This window comes from Carassius auratus, chromosome 39 (assembly GCF_003368295.1).
Source record: "Carassius auratus strain Wakin chromosome 39, ASM336829v1, whole genome shotgun sequence".
NCBI classification, from domain to species: Eukaryota; Metazoa; Chordata; class Actinopteri; order Cypriniformes; family Cyprinidae; genus Carassius; species Carassius auratus.
In genome coordinates this window covers 6591654-6611632 of record NC_039281.1, presented here as the reverse complement: position 1 = coordinate 6611632, position 19979 = coordinate 6591654, and the positions used below count along the sequence as shown (strand labels likewise).

At 36.1% G+C, this 19979-nt stretch overlaps 2 pseudogenes; both read right to left on the bottom strand.

The window, feature by feature from the left end:
• Positions 1 to 7006: 7006 nt before the first annotated feature.
• LOC113057800 (elongation factor 1-gamma-like) lies at positions 7007 to 15494 on the bottom strand (annotated as a pseudogene).
• Positions 15495 to 17746: 2252 nt separating this feature from the next.
• LOC113058142 (DNA-directed RNA polymerase II subunit RPB7-like) lies at positions 17747 to 19757 on the bottom strand (annotated as a pseudogene).
• Between the last annotated feature and the right edge of the window lie 222 nt (positions 19758 to 19979).

Below are 19979 nucleotides of genomic sequence, written 5' to 3'. Positions count from 1 at the left end.
ATTGAATTGCAGAAGTCCTAAAAACCTTCTTGGATGTGCTGTAACCAAAACAATAGACAAAACGTTTGAGCCGAGAAACAACTAGAACAGTGTGCATGTGTTCCAGTGTTCTCTTGTTGATGTAGGAGTTCTGTCTCCCCAATGCAATAAAAACTTCTGGATCACAAACAAGCGAAGAATGTCAAGGAACAAAACAGTCATGCTTTTCTGCAGAGCCACAAAACCACGTGAGGGGGGAAAAAAAGACATGAAATGGCCAAAGCTATGCATATCTGAGAGATTAGTCACTGTAAGCTAAAAGAGAGGACCTATTTGGCGAGTTACCCGATGATGCTGGAGAAGTCCTGAAAAATGATATCTTAATAGTTTATTACTAGTATATGTGGGAACGGGTGTTTCCTGGTGAGTGGTTCATAGGTGTGTCTGCCTGTGTGAACTAGAGTGAGTAACAGCAGTCAGTGTGGTGTGTCAGGGTGAGCCATCCCGTATGATTACACTGCACACAGCGCTGTACCGAGAAGCGAAGGAAGGGAAAAGAACAAGGAGGGACACAGAGGATGCATTTATTGGGTGTGTCCTGGAATCAACTTTATTTGAAGTTTAAAGAAAACAGCACAGAGCAAAGTGATCTCAAATGTGTGCTCTTGCTTGTGTTTTTGCTTGTAAATCAGAGAGAGCAGCTAGTTTTACTGCAGGGAGTACACATATGATACTCTCTAATATAAAGGCTGAAAGCTTTCATTGATGCTCCCCACAGTCGCACAATGGCCGCAAATAGTCCTGTCCAGCCAAACAACAAAAGTTGTGTTGTTATAAGTTTTTTTCACAACTTCTCAGTTAACGGGTACACAAATGTTATAATTACTCTGGAAAACATTGTTTAAATATACAGTGAATTTTATAGTTAAAGAAAGGGTGATTTAACATTTTTATGTAAAGAATATGTATTTTAAATATGCTTAATTAAAAAAAAATTTTTTAAATATCTGTATTTTTTTTAATAAATTATACATATTTTAAATATGTTAATAAATGTCTGCAATTAATCAAATTAAAAGTCATCAATTTTCTTCAAATCTAATTTAAACATTGATATTTCTATAAATTGCTGATATTTTACGTTTTAATATAAGCAACTGATTTAAATTAATGTTAAAAATGTATTTTACATAACTTGCATTTTAAATTAATCATAGATATTTACAATATGTTTTTTAATACATGAAATGTATTTAATTATAAAATAATATTTTATATAATTATCTACATTAATTTGAATTCATTACATTTTCTTTAAATGTCTCAATTTCTTTCATTAATTACAGCTATTTAAAATTTACATTTTTAAAAGATCTATTTTTAAATTTCAAATTAATTGCAGCTATTTCTAAACAATGAAAAACATTTTAAACACTTAAAATAAAATTATTATTTTTTTATATTTAATTAAAAAATGCATCCATTATCATACTTATTTATATAATGGAAACCGAATTCACACTTATTGGAGCCAGGTGTTTTAACCCTGCTGAGGCATAACAGACTTGTTGGTTATTGTATCTAGCGAACACCACAAAACAAAGGCAAGGTTTTGAGTTTTCAATAGGCCCATCCTGTTCTTTATGAGAGGGCATGGTGCACAGCGAGGGCTTGGGCTACCTGTGTATGTAGGTTACTTTAATTGCTGAAGACAGCAATTATTATTATTACAGTTTGCACATCTGGTTTCCTCCCTCAGTACGGAGGATGGGAGCTTTTTTGCATGAGTACAGAGGCCACCATATTAATGTGATAAGGCCAAATGGTCAGTAATGTTTTGTTTAAGTTTTCACGCAATACTATACTAAAATACTTTTTTTTTGCCTCATTCCCCCTTCAAATTGTTTTGATCACTGCGGTCTCCATAGCCACATTTTTTATGTTTTGATTCTCTTTTAGATTCAGTAATGTTCTGGTGCAGATGCAGGGGAGGAACATCATGAGATACAGACTGAAGTGTGGTTTCCCCTGCAGGTCGTGAGTCATAAACACGAGGGAGGGACAAACTGAAAGGACTATTCTGGGATGGCTGCCATGGCAACATAATAAGCAAGGGGGGAAGGTTAGAGTAGTGATGTTTCCATGGCGTTCCCCGGTGTGTATATAAATATGGCATGTCAAAATATTTGAAAAGTAGTAACATTGCGTTGCTGCGCAGTCAGCAGTGTCATAATGTGATGTAAGCACAGATGAAAAAGTTTGAAAGGTTTTTTTTTTTTTTTTTCTTAAATGTGCCTCTGTCATGTTTTAACAGTGGTTTGTATTTACATGTAGCTTGTTCTGCTTCACACATTCAAACCTCGTCCAAAAATATACAGATTAGAGTAAGTTAACGTGCTTCAGAGCTGCTCCAGCTAGAATTTGTTCATATATCTATTGATCTAGTGTTGAATTTCCTTAACGACAAATAGATGCTCTTTGAAACAGTATACAATATTATGAGAGGCTGTATAAGACTATAAACTTTTAACAACATGCATTTCTTTTTCACACAGTGAGACATTCATTCACACATGCTTTTGTTCGTTTAATATAACGAGTGCTGTAATTACCGACAGGCACAAATTATCCACATTGTTTCGCCCCATGGCAGCACTGTTTATGTTAACTTCACTGTGATTTTAACTTAGCATTTTGTCTTGTTTTTAGATGCAATAGGCAATCTATGATCATTTCACGTTCAACAAGTGTTTAGACAGCGAGGTCTTCAACGGGCGAGCTTCAAACCTCATGCACAAGTTAATACAGGAATGACAATCAGGCTTTTACCATGGACACATTTTTGCATTTATGATAGACTTTGACACTTTGAAAGTTTGTAGCTTAGTTCACTCTATTTTAAATAGTTTGACCTCTGCAGTTCAATTGAAACTATCCAGTCGTCTCATACCATTGAAGTGGATGTTACATAATCAGTCTATATTGTAATAAATATTTGATAAATTATTGTTTCGATTCTGATTTTCTGATCTGATTTTATTAGTCTATGATAGTCTATATACCTAAAAAGAGCAAATGTGAGAAGCAGATGAACACAAACAGTCAAAACTTCCATTGAAAAACAAGATGCTTTCATTGCTATTGTATGAAATAATCTGTAATGCAAAAAACAAACAAAAAACATTTCCATTATTTCTCGTCTCATGCTTTTAAACACTAATGTCTTGATTGAGACACGGCCTACAATGTGGATTTATTGTGTATAAAATAATTTATAAAATAATTGTACTAAAGTGTCAGTATAGAAATCGACTTGAATATAGTGCATATATGCATATAAAAAATACTCTGCTGTGATTTAAATTTTTTCCTGAAATAAAAAGACAAACCCAGAAGGAAAATAACAGTTCTGGCTTCAGCCTTCCACATCAAACACAAACGATGAAAGAAGAGTGTTTTGCGGGACATTTCTGAGCACTGTAGTGGAGCTCTGGATGAAACCAGTGTCTATGCTCCACCTCCCCCAATGGTAGCCTGAGCCTGCAGAGTTATGTATGGGGTCTCATGTCCAAAAATGCAGGGGCTGTCTGTTTCTCGCTTGCTCTTCTGAATTCTGCACTGCCTCGCATGAAAATCATCCGGTTACTTTCTAAAGCCAAACACGCTGACAGGCGTTGGTTGACTTCTGAAAGGGATGTTAGAAGTTCAGATCCTCAAATGCTGTACTGATGAACCTTCGAGGTGGTTCCCGAGGTGGCATGCACATTCCTCTCTTTGGCACGCTGACCTTTAACCCCTGCACTGGAATGCTAAGCATTCCTTCATGCACGTCTGCAGAGGGAAAAACAAATATTCAGGCCATGATTAAAACTCCTGCACAATATGTCTGCACAGTTTCCCTGAGAAACCTCATATGATGCAATTTTGCATCGAATCAAATCATGAATATAGTTGGTGAAGACGTCTATGTTGAGTTCTGGTGAGCCTGGTGGCGTGATTATTTTTTCCTGGCAGAAGAGCATGGTGACCGACTCCAGGGGGAAATTTCTGTATCAGCACAATGTTGCCATTTTCAATGATACGCTTCCACAGCCTGGTTTCTGTTCTTATGTTCCTCATCTCAGATTGAGGTTTCATTACTGACTCATTGTTGCCAAGGCACTACTTTTGTATATAAGTTATGTGACAATGTTTTTGAGTTGCCATTGCGATCTGCTGAATATTTTCAAAAACTCCCCAAATACTGGCTGAATGTTTCTCGAAGCGGTCTGCTTTCTTAAGCCTCACTCTTTGGGGATGTGTGAAACAGAACAGAGGCATACCAGGCTTGTTCTTCTCAACTCAATGTACAATACAGACCTCGGGTGCCTCGGTCTCATGTACTCTGTGTAGCCTAATAAAATCAGATCGGAAGGAGTCGTGAGATGGGAGCTACAGGAAGAGCTGGGACGAGAGAGTGAGGAAGTGCTGGGGAACTTCAGCACGTATTGTTCTTGAATCAGGTTTAGTTTGACCCTTCTACCTTCCAGGTCTCTCAAGCAATACAAAGGAACAAGATGTTTTCTAGCAAACATTCCAGTTCCATACTCTCACGTTCCAGTGGGTTTCCGAATGTGGATCATATTTTCACTCACTTAAGTCTTAATGGATTGAAAAGCCAGAATTAAAGGATTACTAGGGCTTTTTACAATGAGTTTCTTTGGTGATCATATTGCAAAAGAATATCCTTTTTATATTTAACATTCTAGTCAGCAAGGACACATTAAATTGATCAAATGTGACATTAAAACATTTGTATTGATACAAAAGATTTCTATTTCCGAAACAATCAGAAGTCTCATTTAACGCTTAATCAAACATGAACAAAGTATAAATTAATAAAATAATTTGTATTTATTTAACTTTGTTAACATTAGTTTATAAAAATAGAATTGTTCATGTTAGCTCAGGTTCATAATTTTTATTTAATATTATCTTTTATTTTACCAGGATATTTCTTAAGATATAAAAACTCTTCTTCCAGCGATTCATGGTCAAAACTAAAGCACAAATATTTCCACATTAATAATAATAAAACATTTAACAAAAAACTAAATACAGCACATAAAAAATAGCTCAATGTGAAAAATCTTACCCAACATTCAGATTACTTTAAACAAAATATAAAAAAAGAAAATGAAATACAACTTTATTAGATTTTTAGAATGTATTTTGTAACGTATTAAAAAAAAAAAAAGTAGTGCACGTTAACTACTGTAATATAGTTAACTAATGAAACCTTAGTGTTAAACTGTTTATTTAGATTTTTTTCTTTTTATACAGGTGTTTTACCCATATTTTAAATCAATTGCATTGTGTAATAGGGCCAACACAAATGTTCGTAAAAAAATAATGGAAAATTGATACTACATATGCACCTTAAAACAAAAATAAATGCATTCAGTCCTTTTATAAAAACTTCTTTTATCTGAGAAAATATGGGTGGAATACATATCTGTACTCGTCAAAGTGATTTCACTCATGCAAGTGAATCAGCGATCAGTATGTGACGACGTTCTGCTAACACACTCACAGTGGTAAAGATGAAGGGAGGGCAGCTCATTCAGCCTGTGTGTGCTCACCATTGAGCAACTGATGCACTCGTGAGGAATTTTATCAGTGGAACTCCTTAGCACTACAGTGATCACATCTTCTGTACTCAAAGTAGACTGACTTTCGGAATTATTTACTTAACAGCAATCAATCACTTGTAGTTTGGATTATGTTGCTTCCCTTTGTGTTTAATGTATTTACAGCCATTTTCAGGCCATGTTATTTACTTCCCACACGGATCAAGGTTGTATTCCTTTCCTTTTTTCAAATATGAAATATGGAGGATTGACAACCAGATACAGGCACATTAAATCGTTGAAATACTTGAAGCAAAACAAAAGGATAAATTACTAGTTACACCTGTGGCCAAGGTGTGACTCTTTTCCCCCCTTGAAGTTTACACGGTCTTTCCTCAGGTGTGTCAAGAAACATGAGAACCCAGTATACTCCTATGCCAACAGAAGTGTGTGCTTGAACAATAGTAAATGTGTAAATTCTCATCCTGTCACAAGAAAAACTGCAATACAGAACAAATACACTTGTTTGAACAGCTTATGCTCCCATTCATTTTCTTTAGAGCAATTTCAAAACTTAAAGCCGAGCCTATGGCAACAGATGCTTGCATATATATATATATATATATGGTAGTCAGACTTCATACATACCGAAGACTTTAAGATTTATGTAATGATTGGATTGCTTGAGAACTTATTTAGCAGATACTTTTATCTAAAGGAATTTGCAGTAAATTCATGCATATTTTCACATGTAAATATTATATATTTATGCATTTCCTGGGAATCGGATAAATTACCTTGACAATATTGCATTTCATATTAAGTTTAAGAAATGGCTGGACATTTAACATGAATATTGTTTTTTTAAATGCATTGAGCTATGACTTTTTTATAAACAAACTCACAATTTTGAAATGGAAATAAACATGCTGAGTGTTTTGCATGAAGATTATTAAGAGAAAAGTTAAAACTTTGCCACAAGAAAAAAAAAAAAAAGTGCCCATCCGAAGTTTAAATTATCCTCAAATCTTCCACAGGATTCCATAACTCCATATCGGGTATTAAAACTATTTTCATGGGATATGTGAGCTTGGGCGCCCTCTAGTGAATTTTTTTACCCCCAAATTCAAAAGTCAGGGGAGAGCATCAGAATTTATATGCTTTCTCAAATTGGAGATCCCAAGAGAGTCATGCACTGTGGAAAAATACTTCCCAGGAACATTAAAACCAGCACTACCAAATTAAAAAGCAAATTTTATAATTTCACCTTTGTTCACAGCTAGCAAAGTTGATCAAAAACTATTATAACTGCTTTTGAAGTGTGACATGCTTTAGCATAACAAACGAGATTTGCCAGAAAAACTCACAACGGAATTGTCTCTTAACACGCTTCACAAAGTAATGAACACAAACTGGGATCGTGGAAAAAAATGTTTTATTTTCTCAACTTAAAGTCTTTCACCACAGCTCAAAGCCTTGTACATGGGATTCGCAATAAATTTTCATGTCCATTGATTCTTCTGATAAATACTGTGCGCCTGATGTTCTCACTTGAAAATCTTGCCTTGGTTGAAAGATTTGCCTACATGCTTGAAATCACCCTCCCACGCAAAGTACTCCTTCACCATGGTCTTGCACTCCTCACTGTCCACATCCAGCTTACGCCAAGTGTACGACTCGTAGTCGATCTGCCAATCCTCACTCAGCTGAGGAGAGAGAAGAAAAACAAAACTGCTCAACATCTGTACTTGAAACAATGCCGGTAAAAGTAATGCTTGAAACTTTTAATTTTGTTTGTAGTGGCATGATATTAACTGCAAACAAACCTGATTTGTACTGTTAACTTCTCAATCAAAACAAGCCAACCATCAAAATATATTACAGTTCACCAATTTCCAAAAAAAAAAAAAATAATAATAATTTGCATAAGAGTAAACAACTAGTTTTGCTTCAACATCTATATTTCACATTAGACATCATGGGTGGTGTGTGGCAACCAAACAGTACCAATGTTAATCTCAACACTAATACATAATGGTAAAAGTGAATGTATATAGTATTATAAATTGCAATTCTGAAACTGAACCCTTTATATTTTTGCATTAATGTTCATGGTCTGAGGATGACAACACATCAAAAAAGACTCTGATATGCATCGGTCTACTTTGGCAAGCTTCTACCAAAGAAACTGATTGAAATCAGCATCAACCAAAGATACAGGAAATGTTTTCCACATCAGAGAACATATGCACGTGACGTGCTGGTTATTATGTACAAACACTAGAAATATATGAAACAATCCAGACTTTCAGCTTGTTTACTTGTGAAACCCAGCTGCATTTGCCATAACTTTCAGTTTGTTCAGTACAGCTGTGTTGAGGTGCAAAGTCTATTTTTATTGGTCACATTTGGCCAAGACTCAAAGCAGCTAATGTTCCTTTTACTCAGTGCTTTGTCCAAATACAAGGCCCTGGAGTTAAGATTTCACCAAGAGCCTTGGAATAAAAGCTTCAAATCTGGCTGGCAGTTTTTAAAATGTTATCTATTCAACGTAATGCATTCTTTTTAAAAACTCTGCAAATCACATTACATGCATTAGCTGTACTGTACATGACATGGGGAATTTGAGTTTGCCTGCCTTTAACTAAAAAAAAAACTATATGACGGTTTTAAATTATGTTTCACGTATCTTTTGATGCTAACATTCAGTTAATTCAGAAAAAAAACAAATCACTTCCAGAACTGTCAAAATTTGTGAAAAAAAAAGCTGAGGTGTCTCAAAGAGAGGAAGCTTTGGTTTTTACCCACAGTATCGAATGTTAGTTTAAAATTAAATGACAATAATGGTCACTATAGTAAACTAATGGCACTTATATTTGGGAAACACTACACAATTTGGCATCTGTGATGATCACAATCCCTTATATTTCATATCTATTTTACATAAGGTCCCTAAGTCTATATAGAAACATACATAGACATGAAATAAGGGTTATGTGCACATGTAAATCACTCACAGTAAATGCAAGCTCCTGTCCTCTGAAGACCCAGATACCAGAGATGCAGCTGTCATTGTTCGCGCCAAAGAGGATGACACTGGCGAACGCGTTTTTACGCAGTTTGTCGAGTCGTTGGAACATTCCTGAGGAAAAGAGCAAGAGTGTACTTGAACATACAATGGAAAAACTATGAAGTGCTTACTACACACTTGCACAAGCTGAAATCGAAAGTAAACCTAAAACAAGTAAAACACAGCTGGCATTTTGTTTAGAGAGAGATGCATTAATTCCATGTGACCCCACTGTACCTGTGATAAGATTACAGCTCATGAAGGACATGGTCAGCTCTTCAGGGAAGCGGTACTCGGCATACCAGATCGAGAAGCCCTCACGATCAAAGTGATCCCAGAAGTAAGGCAATGCTACAGTCAGTGTGTCCTCGTTGGAGTATTTCCTCTTGAACTCATCCATGACAAAAGAACTAGTGACAAGAGAACAAAGGCAGACTGATTAGAGCACGAACAAACTCTCAAAAAGTAGCTATTTCTATAGTGAAGTTATATCAAGTACCTTTTTGGAAGGTGAGCAAATGGGTCCTTGGCTTTTGGCTCAGAAGCCAGTACAGCCTCGCATTCGTCCATCTCCTCCTCGGCAGGAGCAGCTTTCTTTTCCTCCTTTTTCTTCTCTTTTTCTCCTGCTGCGGTTGTTGTTGCTGCTGCTTTCCTCCTTCCTTACCAGCCTTCTCCTTCTTAGCAGGAGCATCCTTCTTCGGCTGCATCTCAGCAAACTTCTTAGCTAGAGAAATTACCATTTTAAATTTTAAAAGTACACTTATACTCACACTCAATACTGAAAAGTTATTAAACGCCAAGAACTGCTCCGCTATTATTTATGCTTCTAGGAGCATCATTATGACATGAGCATCATTATGTAAGTTTATATCTTCTCTGAAGACTAATAAAAACACTTCAACTTCAAATAATGCTAAGAGATTGTGTTTATTGTCAGTTTAGTACATTCAACAATATCCTTGTGTTATTTTGGAAGTAGAAGTGTGATGTGCTTCAGGTTACTATTGCCTGATGTTCTATTGGCTTCAATATCAAATAATTGTGTGTGTGGTCTTTTACTTCTTGAAAGTTTGACATGATTATAAAAATCTTTTAGTGTGGGCCAGCCGTATAGGCCTGTCACGATAAATTTTGCTGGATGATTGTCCAAGAAATGAATCGCAATAAACGATAATAGTAATTCTAAGACCAGTTTCAACTAATATAATAATGGCATAACACATGTACACCTTTTCAAAGATCAATAAACTTTTATTTTATGGCTGTTTCAGAGCAAGAAATACCAAATGTTGATTTTGTGTGGCTTAAAATTTATTAATTTTGTATGTTATGTGTATATGCCAGTTAGGGATGCTCATATTGACTCGTATTGTTTAGCTGGAGTTAACACAAAGTAAACATTTTGACCGATGAAGGGGACGTTCACATATCACGTCTTTTTTTGTGCTCAAGTTCGTTATTTCAAATGTGGTATGCGCGCTTGCTGGAAGAGACGCGCTCTTGTTTTCCAGGCGCGTCCGAACAGGATTTAGTTAAAAACATCTCTGCTTTTCAGATTGATGCAAGCGCACCAGCTCATCTGAATATAACCGACTCAATCGGTTTCCTTCGGGGTGAAATTCCCAGGTGTTTTTGAAAAATGGGGTGCACCCAAACGCTGCAGAGCACGTGTGTGTGTGTGTGCACGTGCGTGAACTCACTGGGCACGTTGACGCATGCAACCACATGCCTACAGACATTTAGCTGAGCAAGCCAAATGAAGCAAGCAAAAAGTAGGCCCAATTCGACAGAAAGGGCAACGAAATTGCTTGCAAAATATGTGACGCGGTATTAAAATAAAGTACAATAGTTGTGTGAGTACAATGCTGTATCAATTGAGATTCATCCACAAGCAAATGCAAGGTGCTTCCCAAACCTTGTCACTCTAGCGAGACGTTCTCTCTCTTTATTCCCGGGACATCTGTGCCATTGGAGAGGGTGTTTTCTACCGCGGGCTGACCACAGGCTGTGCTCCGGACTAACCCCACTCCACATCATGACATGCTACATTATTTATATAAAAATATTGAGCTAATTTTTTTATCGCGCGATTGATTTACCGACAGGCCTATATTATATATTTTTTTATTTATTTTTTTATTTCTACACATCTCTGAAATCTGCCCAGCACTGTCTCACTCATCGAACACACCCAATTTAACTTGTCAGCTCATGTTTTAGCACTTCTGTCAGTGAATATGTAGCCTGCAAAATACTAAAATAAACATAGTTAAACAAAAAAAATGAACCGAAATAAAGTTAAATACACCCTGTCTAACAGACACGAGCGGTGCAGAGCGACAAAATATTCAATCAGTGATACTACACTGGATGCGGCACGAAACATGACAAATCCCCGACAGAAAACTGCCTCGTCCTATTAATGAGGTACTGACACAGACATCAAACGTCCTGTAGACACTAGACACAGACAAAACCTGTGGTGAAGCTGCGGTGTTGCATCCGAGGTGACACGTTTCACTGTTCAGCCGCCAAACAAGTGGTGCATTACCATTGGTGAAGGTCCATCGCTCAACACAAAATTAATTTACTGAATGCAAACCTGCCAATCTAAATGAAAAGCTGTGTATGCCGTTTGAGGTAATTTGTGAATTAACAGACTTTCAAAATTAAAAATTGCAGCTATTACTGTTATTACACTTGTATACAAAACTTTGTATCATTCTTGCTATAGAGTGTGTGACCTCACGAGCACTACCGCAGTCACAGCCCCAATACTAATAAATATAATCATTTAATAACTAACAGTTTTTTGTAAATGGGAAAACACTATGTCTGTCTAAATATTGTAAAAGTATTCCAAGTTGCTTTAATATGTACATTTATTTACATCCTTTTAAAGGGTTTGTCCATATTTTAACAAACCTAACAGGATGACCTATAAACTATGAATTTAAGAAACATCTTTGGTTGTGCTTGATGACACTGTGCTGATAACCCTGAAATCAGCCTGATTTTCTACACATCAATCCAAGTTCAAGCTGAAGTGCAAAAACATCATAGCAAGAAGATTTGAGAAACATACCATCAAACTGAGCCATTTTCTCACAGAGCTTGACCTCGCCCAAAACAGCCTTAAACTGAGGCTGGTTGACACAGGTCAGAAACCAGCGAGAGACATTGGGGTACGGCTGGCGGAAAGCAGGCTCAAGAACCTAGAAGGAGAAAGACAATAGAGGGTCAGTTAGAATTTGTTGAAACACCGAAAATACATTTTAGTCCAAAAACAACAAAAACCCCGACTTTATGCAGCATTGTCTTCTCTTCTGGGTCTGTTGTGAGTGCGTTCACGATGCTGCTGACATGTTTTCTGGTGCACCCAATAATGAAGATAACATCAGCAGCATCACTGCAAATGAACTGAGGTCTTACAGGTTTGGAACAACATGAGGGTGAGTCATTAATGTCATAATTTTCATTTTTGGGTGAACTAACCATTTAACTATACGAGACTGAATCTCATTGGTTCACACATATCGAGCTTAACTGATGTGTGCGTTGATTCATGCTTGCATGTGAACCACTCAATTCATATAGATTTGTTTTACAATATCTTCATGCATTTTTCAAAGCTACAGTAAGCTAGCTAAGTGGTAGATGCGTAGACTGTACATGAAGAGCCATTTTATTAAAAATCTTAATTTGTGTTCTGAACTAAAATCTTGCGGGTTTGGAAGAATAAGAGTAAATAATTTTCATTTTTAGGTGTGTTGCTGTGGCTTAAGTGGTAGAGCATTGCGTTAGCAGCGCAAGGTTGTGGGTTCGATACCCAGGGAACACGTTAGGTAAAAACTGTTAGCCTGAATGTACTGTAAGTCGCTTTGGATAAAAGCATCTGCTAAATGCATAAATATAATATTAGGTCTAATATACCTTTTGATAATAACAACAGCAAAGCACCCTTCAAAAGGCGTTCTCTTTTAGAATTGAATTTAATATCCCTTTATATTAGGGCTAGATGAGGGCAAAAGTAATCAAAGAGTTAAAAATTAGTGTTAAACATTTTATACTGAAAGTGAAAAAGCAATGATTTTGGATGAACCGCTATGGACCTGTTTTACTGTGTGACTACAGCTCAGATTCAGAAGGCACCCTGCAGACTCACCTGTTTGTAGAGCCAGAGCAGAGAGCAGACAACAGTGATGTCAGCCAGACTGACTCGCTCCCCAACCAGGAAAGTGCGAGTGTTTAAGTGCTGATTGAGGACGGCGAGGACGCGTTTCACCTCTTCCTTGGCCTGTTCTGTGGCCTACAAACAAGACAGAGTGCAGACTTACAAACAAACAAAAAAAAGAAGCAAAAACAATCAATTCCTGACAGATGAAACCATTACACAAATATATTCAAAGCTAACCTGTTTGTTGAACTGCATGATACCCAAGGTGGGGAACACCCAGGCACTAGCTGGAGGGATGATCTCCGAGTCAGCGAAACTGACCCACTGCAGCACCTGAGCACTGGCCTGGGGCGTGCTGCCACGAAGGGCATCATTGCTCACTGTCAGCAGGAAACCACGGCATTAATGGGATGTATTAAAACAGTGCATTTTTCAAAGCATCATAACAGGTCATCGATGAGCCCATTTACACTTGGCCACTCATCTGCACATGGTTTAAATCTCTGCACATCATCTGTACAGCAGTTCTTGTAGCATCGCTACACAGCATCTGTGAAGTAGTTTAATAAATTGTGTATATTTCATTATTTGTATTTATTTTATATAATTTTCGTATATTACTTTTCATTTTCCTCTTTTCTTTTTTTGCACAGTCTAAAAAGAGTAGAGATGTTCCGATACCCTTTTTCTCTTCCCGATACTTGGGCTCAGGGTATCGGCCGATACTGAGTACTGATCCGATACCTGGGTGTGTATCTGTATATACAGCTGTATGTACTACTAGCCCAGTGTAAATTGCTAGAATCATTTTATGGTGTGCTTCAGACTTATCCCTTAATAAAACATGAACAAATACATGGTGAACTACTGTATTTATTACAGTATTTTTATTATCTGACATTAATTAGTCAGTAATATTTGTTTTCTTAAGTGAAAAAGAACTTCAAATGCAACCAAAAAATCTAACACCAAACAAAAAAAAGGTACTTTAGTTTTACAATACAACTGAATAAAAGACTGCAACAAATAAGTCTAGGAATATAAAAAAAATATATATTTACAACAAAAGGCAAAAACAAGCAACCGTCTATAGGCATAATTATTATTATTAATAGATGTATTATTACTACATAGAGACATAGCTAAATCTACTGTAGGCTACAACAGTAGCTTAATATATTGTAAATTTACTCATGTTAAATCGACCATTTATTTTGATGGGTGCCATGAAGATCTTTGAGTGTCTGTGTTTATGATATGATAGTTTTCTCAAATGAAATGGTAAATTCTCATGAAGTGACTGTTTATGCGTTCGTATCCTCATATTGTGACGCACGGCAGAGATTACAAAACAGCGAGCTCACACACATGCACCGTACCGAAAACGGTGTGGTTCGAACACGCGTACCGTTACACCCCTAGTAAACGTAACTTGTACGTGACATAAAATCTTGAATATAATTTAATGCATATTGTGATTGCCTTTTTATCATAACATTTTCATTAGACGTTGAGTAAATTGAATTACTGCTATACCAAGTGTAAATGGAAACATTTTAATCCAAATCGAAGGAAATGCATGAAGTGGCTCAGCATAAACAAGCCCTATAAAGCATACTTACAGTAGTGAGCAATGGCATTGCTCTCAAACAGACAGAAGCCGTCATCACCCTGGTAAGCAGGAACCTAACGGGACATGGACAACATTAATTCATTCTTCATCAAGAACACGTGCGCAAAACAGAAGGCAGGAGAATACAAACCTTGCCCAAGGGAAAATTGCTGAGGAAGGCAGGGGATCGGTTCGTCTGGCCGAAGGTGAAGGCAGGGGACGCGCTCGCAATCTTCAGACGAGCCCCGCTGTACTGAGCAGCGATCTGAGCCTTGAAGGCCCTCCAGTTTTCTGGGTATGTGTAGAGAGTCTGCAGAAACACAAGGTTTCAGATCACACTGCTGAAACTGATGCTGCACAGAAGCATCACCTTCATTAGGAGCATTACACAGCACTTCCCCTGAAGAGGAAACAGCTGACAGTCAACCCCCTGCAATAAATACCTTCACACACTGTAAACAACGTTCGCATGCACAAATAGGGCAGAAATTAAACTTAAAATGTATTACTGAACCATCAGATGCTGTTAAGTTTTTGACATCAACACGGAGTTTCAGAACGGGATGTCAATAGTTAAAAAAAAATCTTGATGACAACACGGTTAATGCTTCTCGAGCTCACTATGCTTTTATGCTAGCTCACACTGTTGCTGCTAACATATGCGCTTCGAGTTCATTAATTTATTATGAAACCACAAATATCCTGCCAGCCTTCTAGATGAAAGGCGTGCACGGATAAACAAAGAGAAACGTGGCACAAAGGAGCGCTTACTATCGGTCATAACTCTGCCGAGGGTGATATTTACAACCGAAATAATCCTCGCGCCAGCTTTAAAACAGGCTGTCGGATAATGCGGTATGGCAACAGTGCGCACAGATATAAGGATTGGCATGATTCTGGGGTGATTGTGGATGGAGATGTGCTGTGATAAGGCGTCTAAGGGTTTTCTCCCATCTTACTCACCCCCGCCGCCATCTTCAGCACGAGAGAAAGGAGGATCCAGTCGCGCGGTGCTGACGTATAGGCCAGTCATTACGCAGAAATAATACGTCACAAGAGGGTGAAAGTGAGAGCTGGACGTGCTTTTCTTAATAGTTGACGGTATTGAAATATGTACTTCCTCTTGTAATGATAAAATATAATTTGATCATTTTTCATTCAAAACATAAAATCTCCACTAGAGGAAAATTCCTTGGGGAATGCAAAAAATTCTGGCCTTGTCAAATACGTACTAATTTTGTATTTTTGAACAACGTTATAGAGGTACATTTACCCATCAACCCTTAAACAACATACAGAACTAACAAATATTGCTACTTACTGTGCAGTCACATAATTGCTGTTAATAGTGTTCGTCGTCTGGCTGACTATTTCTTGTTTTCATTTTTCTGAAAATTCCTGTCATATGCACATAAACTGATAACCACTGAAAAGCTAAATATTATAGAAACTTAATTTTCTGTAAAGTTGCTTTGCAGTGATTTATATCGTAAAAAGTGCTATACAAATAAACTTGAATTGAACATTTCAAAATATGTAACAAAATTGACCCCATGTAAAGTAGGCAGATCTTTCTAAATTCATGAAAATACAATACTTGCATTTTCTTTGATGCACAAAAGGAAGATTTGTCTCATGTGATTTATATTTGTGATTCGTCTTCTAGATTTTGGTCTGATGTTAGTGTCTTTTTATTTGTCCAAGGAAATGTTAATTACATGCTCTCTTTATGTCATTTGCACTTGATGACTGAGCAAAATGACTGAGTATATCGTTAACTTTTACATTTTGAGATGAAAATATTACACAAATAAACAAAAAATAGTATTTGAAATAGTCTCTAATGTCAAATTAATAATACAAATAATGATAAACTGTTAGATTTCATGGATTGATTTTTTATTAGATTTTTTCTTTTATAGTTCCCACAAAGTAATCCTAGATTTGGTCCTAAGGAAAAATGAAGGAAATTTAAATTATTGCTTAATTGTTTATATGTATGTTTATGTATTACTACTTAAAAAAAAAATTTTTTTTTTTTAAAGTTTTGTGCTTTTTATTGGTAAATAATGTTAAAGATATTTCTTTTACATTTCTTTATCAGTACTATCCTGTTAAATCCTTTATTGTGTCAAAAATTCAAATGAATGTACATTCTGTGACTCACAACCAACATCTTTTTTGGCATTGAGATCATGCAAGAAAACTTTGCCAAGACATTTGCCAGTTTATCATATTCTTCATAATGACTTTGGTCTTTACTTTAGATGATTTGTTTGGATTTTCCACTTTAGAGAAGCAATATGAAAATGTTTACTTTCTTTGCAACCTCATTATTTTGCTGAAAAAATATTTCATGCAAGATTATTAAAGTTACCCCACATTTTTCTCTTCCAAGAAGATATTAAGATCTTTATTAAATCATTGTCTACCTCCTGTAAAAGTTTTTGTTTTATGTTAAAAATTGTATATAGGCAAGGATTATATGTGGGGGGTGGGGTGTCACTAGTTTGTTCAATAAAATGTTGAAATTTAGGGGGGAAATATGAAAATGTAAAACGTGTCATTTTATCAGCTGTTTGGACTCTCATTCTGACGGCACCCATTCACTGCAGTATCCATCCACTCGTAAGCAAATGATTTATTGCTCCTATGAAGAAACAAACTGTCTACATCAAATTTACATCTTGAAAGGCCTGATGGTGAGTACATTTTCTTCAAATATTATTGTTTTTGGATGAACTATTCCTTTAAATGTTCCAGTAGGCAGTGAGCTTCTGTGTGACTGGCATGAAAGGAAGCTTCAATTACAAACATTTCGCTTCCAAAGCTGTTGGCAAAAATCTGCAATGCTCACTGTGAACTATCTATTAAGCCTTTCTTACAAAAAAGATCTCAGAACAAGCGATAACAAAAACAAGAAAACCAAACAAAGACATGTAGCACATTTTTAGAGAGTGTTGTATTACAAAAGAAAGAGATATTCAAGTACAGACTGGCTGGCATTTACAAAAATAGCTTAAAAATGACCTTATGTAATAAAGTGATGAATGATTACTTTGGTCTTCTAATAACAGGCTTGTGAACTGGTTTGCTCACAGGGTCTTTCAGAAGAGCCCAACTGAAGATATTGACTCTTTTCTCTGCTGCATCTCTTTAAATCAAACAGTTGAAAGTCTTTCATCACACAGAGCCACTGCTGAGCTACAGTTTGTTACAATGTGACTTTATGCTGTTTCACAATTCAACTGTTACCAAGAAAAACTATGAATATACTACATGGGCATAAAAATGACAATAATCAAGAGAAAGAAAAAAGGCATTACAGTATATAATTACAGTATATACAAACTATTTAGCATCACCACAGCATTTCATAATTCCCATATTCTTGGTATAAGAATCAGCTCACAAGACCTAGAAGAATAAGAATAAAACTCTTAGAGAATAGTTGGACGGCACAAAGAAATTAGACAAAGAATAAATAAGTTATTGAAATTAATCAGTTTTATATATTTTTGTTATTTCAATAATTACATGAAAAATGGTTGGAATAAAAATTAAAAATAAATGTCAAAGCTATGGCAGATGTTTGATTTTATTACACGAAATACATACCCAGGTAGTCATCCATGAGAGATCCAATGGCAAACTAATAAAAAAGAAACAAATTGAATATTTAAAAGCCTTAAAAATATATATTTGTATACAAATATAAATATTTAGCATATTCAATAAAAAAAAAAGATGATGGGGATTTACAATATCATTCTTATCCACTCGAGTTCCCACAATCTTCAGTCGAATTTCATCATCTTGTTGGATCACAATGTCCTGTTGAAGAAAGCAAAATGAAACGTTCTGTTTATTTCTGCATATGAGGATTTGCAAAGAATTCCCTTCAATAAAACAATTCCTAAAGTGATTTATTGAGTCTTACCTCATCGACTGTCTTATAGCACGGAGGATTTGAGTTTGGGTCGAACTCCATCTCGGAGGGGATAGACTAGATATTACAGAAACACAGATAAACGACAGCTACAAGAGTCAATGACTATGATTTATATACAGTATATATATATATTAAACTTAAATTTAAAATTTATGCATTTAGCAGACGCTTTTATCCAAAGCGACTTACAGTGCATTCAGGCTATCAATTTTTTACATATCATGTGTTCCCGGGGAATCAAACCCCCAACCTTGGGCTTGATAGCGCAGTGCTCTACCACTTGAGCTACAGGAACACACATGTATATATACACACACACATATTCACAGAGAACCTACATGACGAGAAATGAAACAAGACATGGGGCCAATTTCTTGTAAAGAGTCCAACCTGGGGGGAAAAAAAAGAGAGAAAAACATTATATATAGGTCTGAAAAATGATATAAATTATCAATCATTGAGCAAGTAATTTATTCATAAGGGCTCTTGAATGTTGTGATCTGTCTCCTTGAACTTAGAATGATAATAACAGCACTAACAGAAGATAAAAAAGCCCGTACTTTGTTAACCTGTGTGACAACGGCAATCCACAACTTCTCCCTTGAAGGGACGAAACACGATGGCTTTGTATTTGACGGGATACAACACAAAACCTCTGCCAGGCTGGATAACACCGGCCCCAATATTATCGATTGTGGTCACTGCAATAACAAAGCCATACCTGTGAAACAAAAGACAGACGTTAGAGATAAACATTTCATAATGTTCAGTGAAAAACTCAATCTCGATCTTTCTGTAGGACTTACTTCCCAGTACATGTTCCCTCCACCTCGGTGAACAGCTTCTGTTTGACTGTGTTCAGAAGATTCGGTCCAAAGTATCGTGGATGGAGGAGAATCTCATGCTCCAAAGAGATCTATGGTGATGGGTTATTATTGAGAAAACAACAACAAATACAGGGACACTCATAACTTCTAGAACCTAGAAATCATCCTCCATTAGCAATTAAATTGACAGTTCTGTACTTTTTATAAAATGAGACAAATAAGCATAATATACATCAATCTAAAATGAAAATATTTGACTGTTAGCTAACGTTAGCTGTATCATATCCAGAGAAACAAACAGCATCGATGAATAACGTTACACGAGCCGAATGTATGAAATACTTATTAATGATCTACATTTTACACGTAAAACCGAGAGAGTTACGAACTTACGTGATAAAACATCTCTTAAGAGTTTTGGTCTTCCAAAAGTATTGATTTTAAATTAAAAAATCAGCAAGTGTTGGTTTTTCCTTGATCATGAACCGCCACTCAAAACCGCGAAAGCAGCTACAAGAGTATTTCCGGGAGACTTTTCAAATTAAAAGTCATGCAATATCCTAGAACATATTTTCCACAATATAGTTCGCATAAAAAATGTCCAACCTCCGAGTCAAGCAGACATTTCTTGAGCTATTTATTTTATAAAATAACTATTTATTATTATTCTTTTTTGATGAATATTCAAATCTATCAGGCCATGCGTTTTATTTAATTCTACATGCACCATTGTATATATTTACACTACAAGAG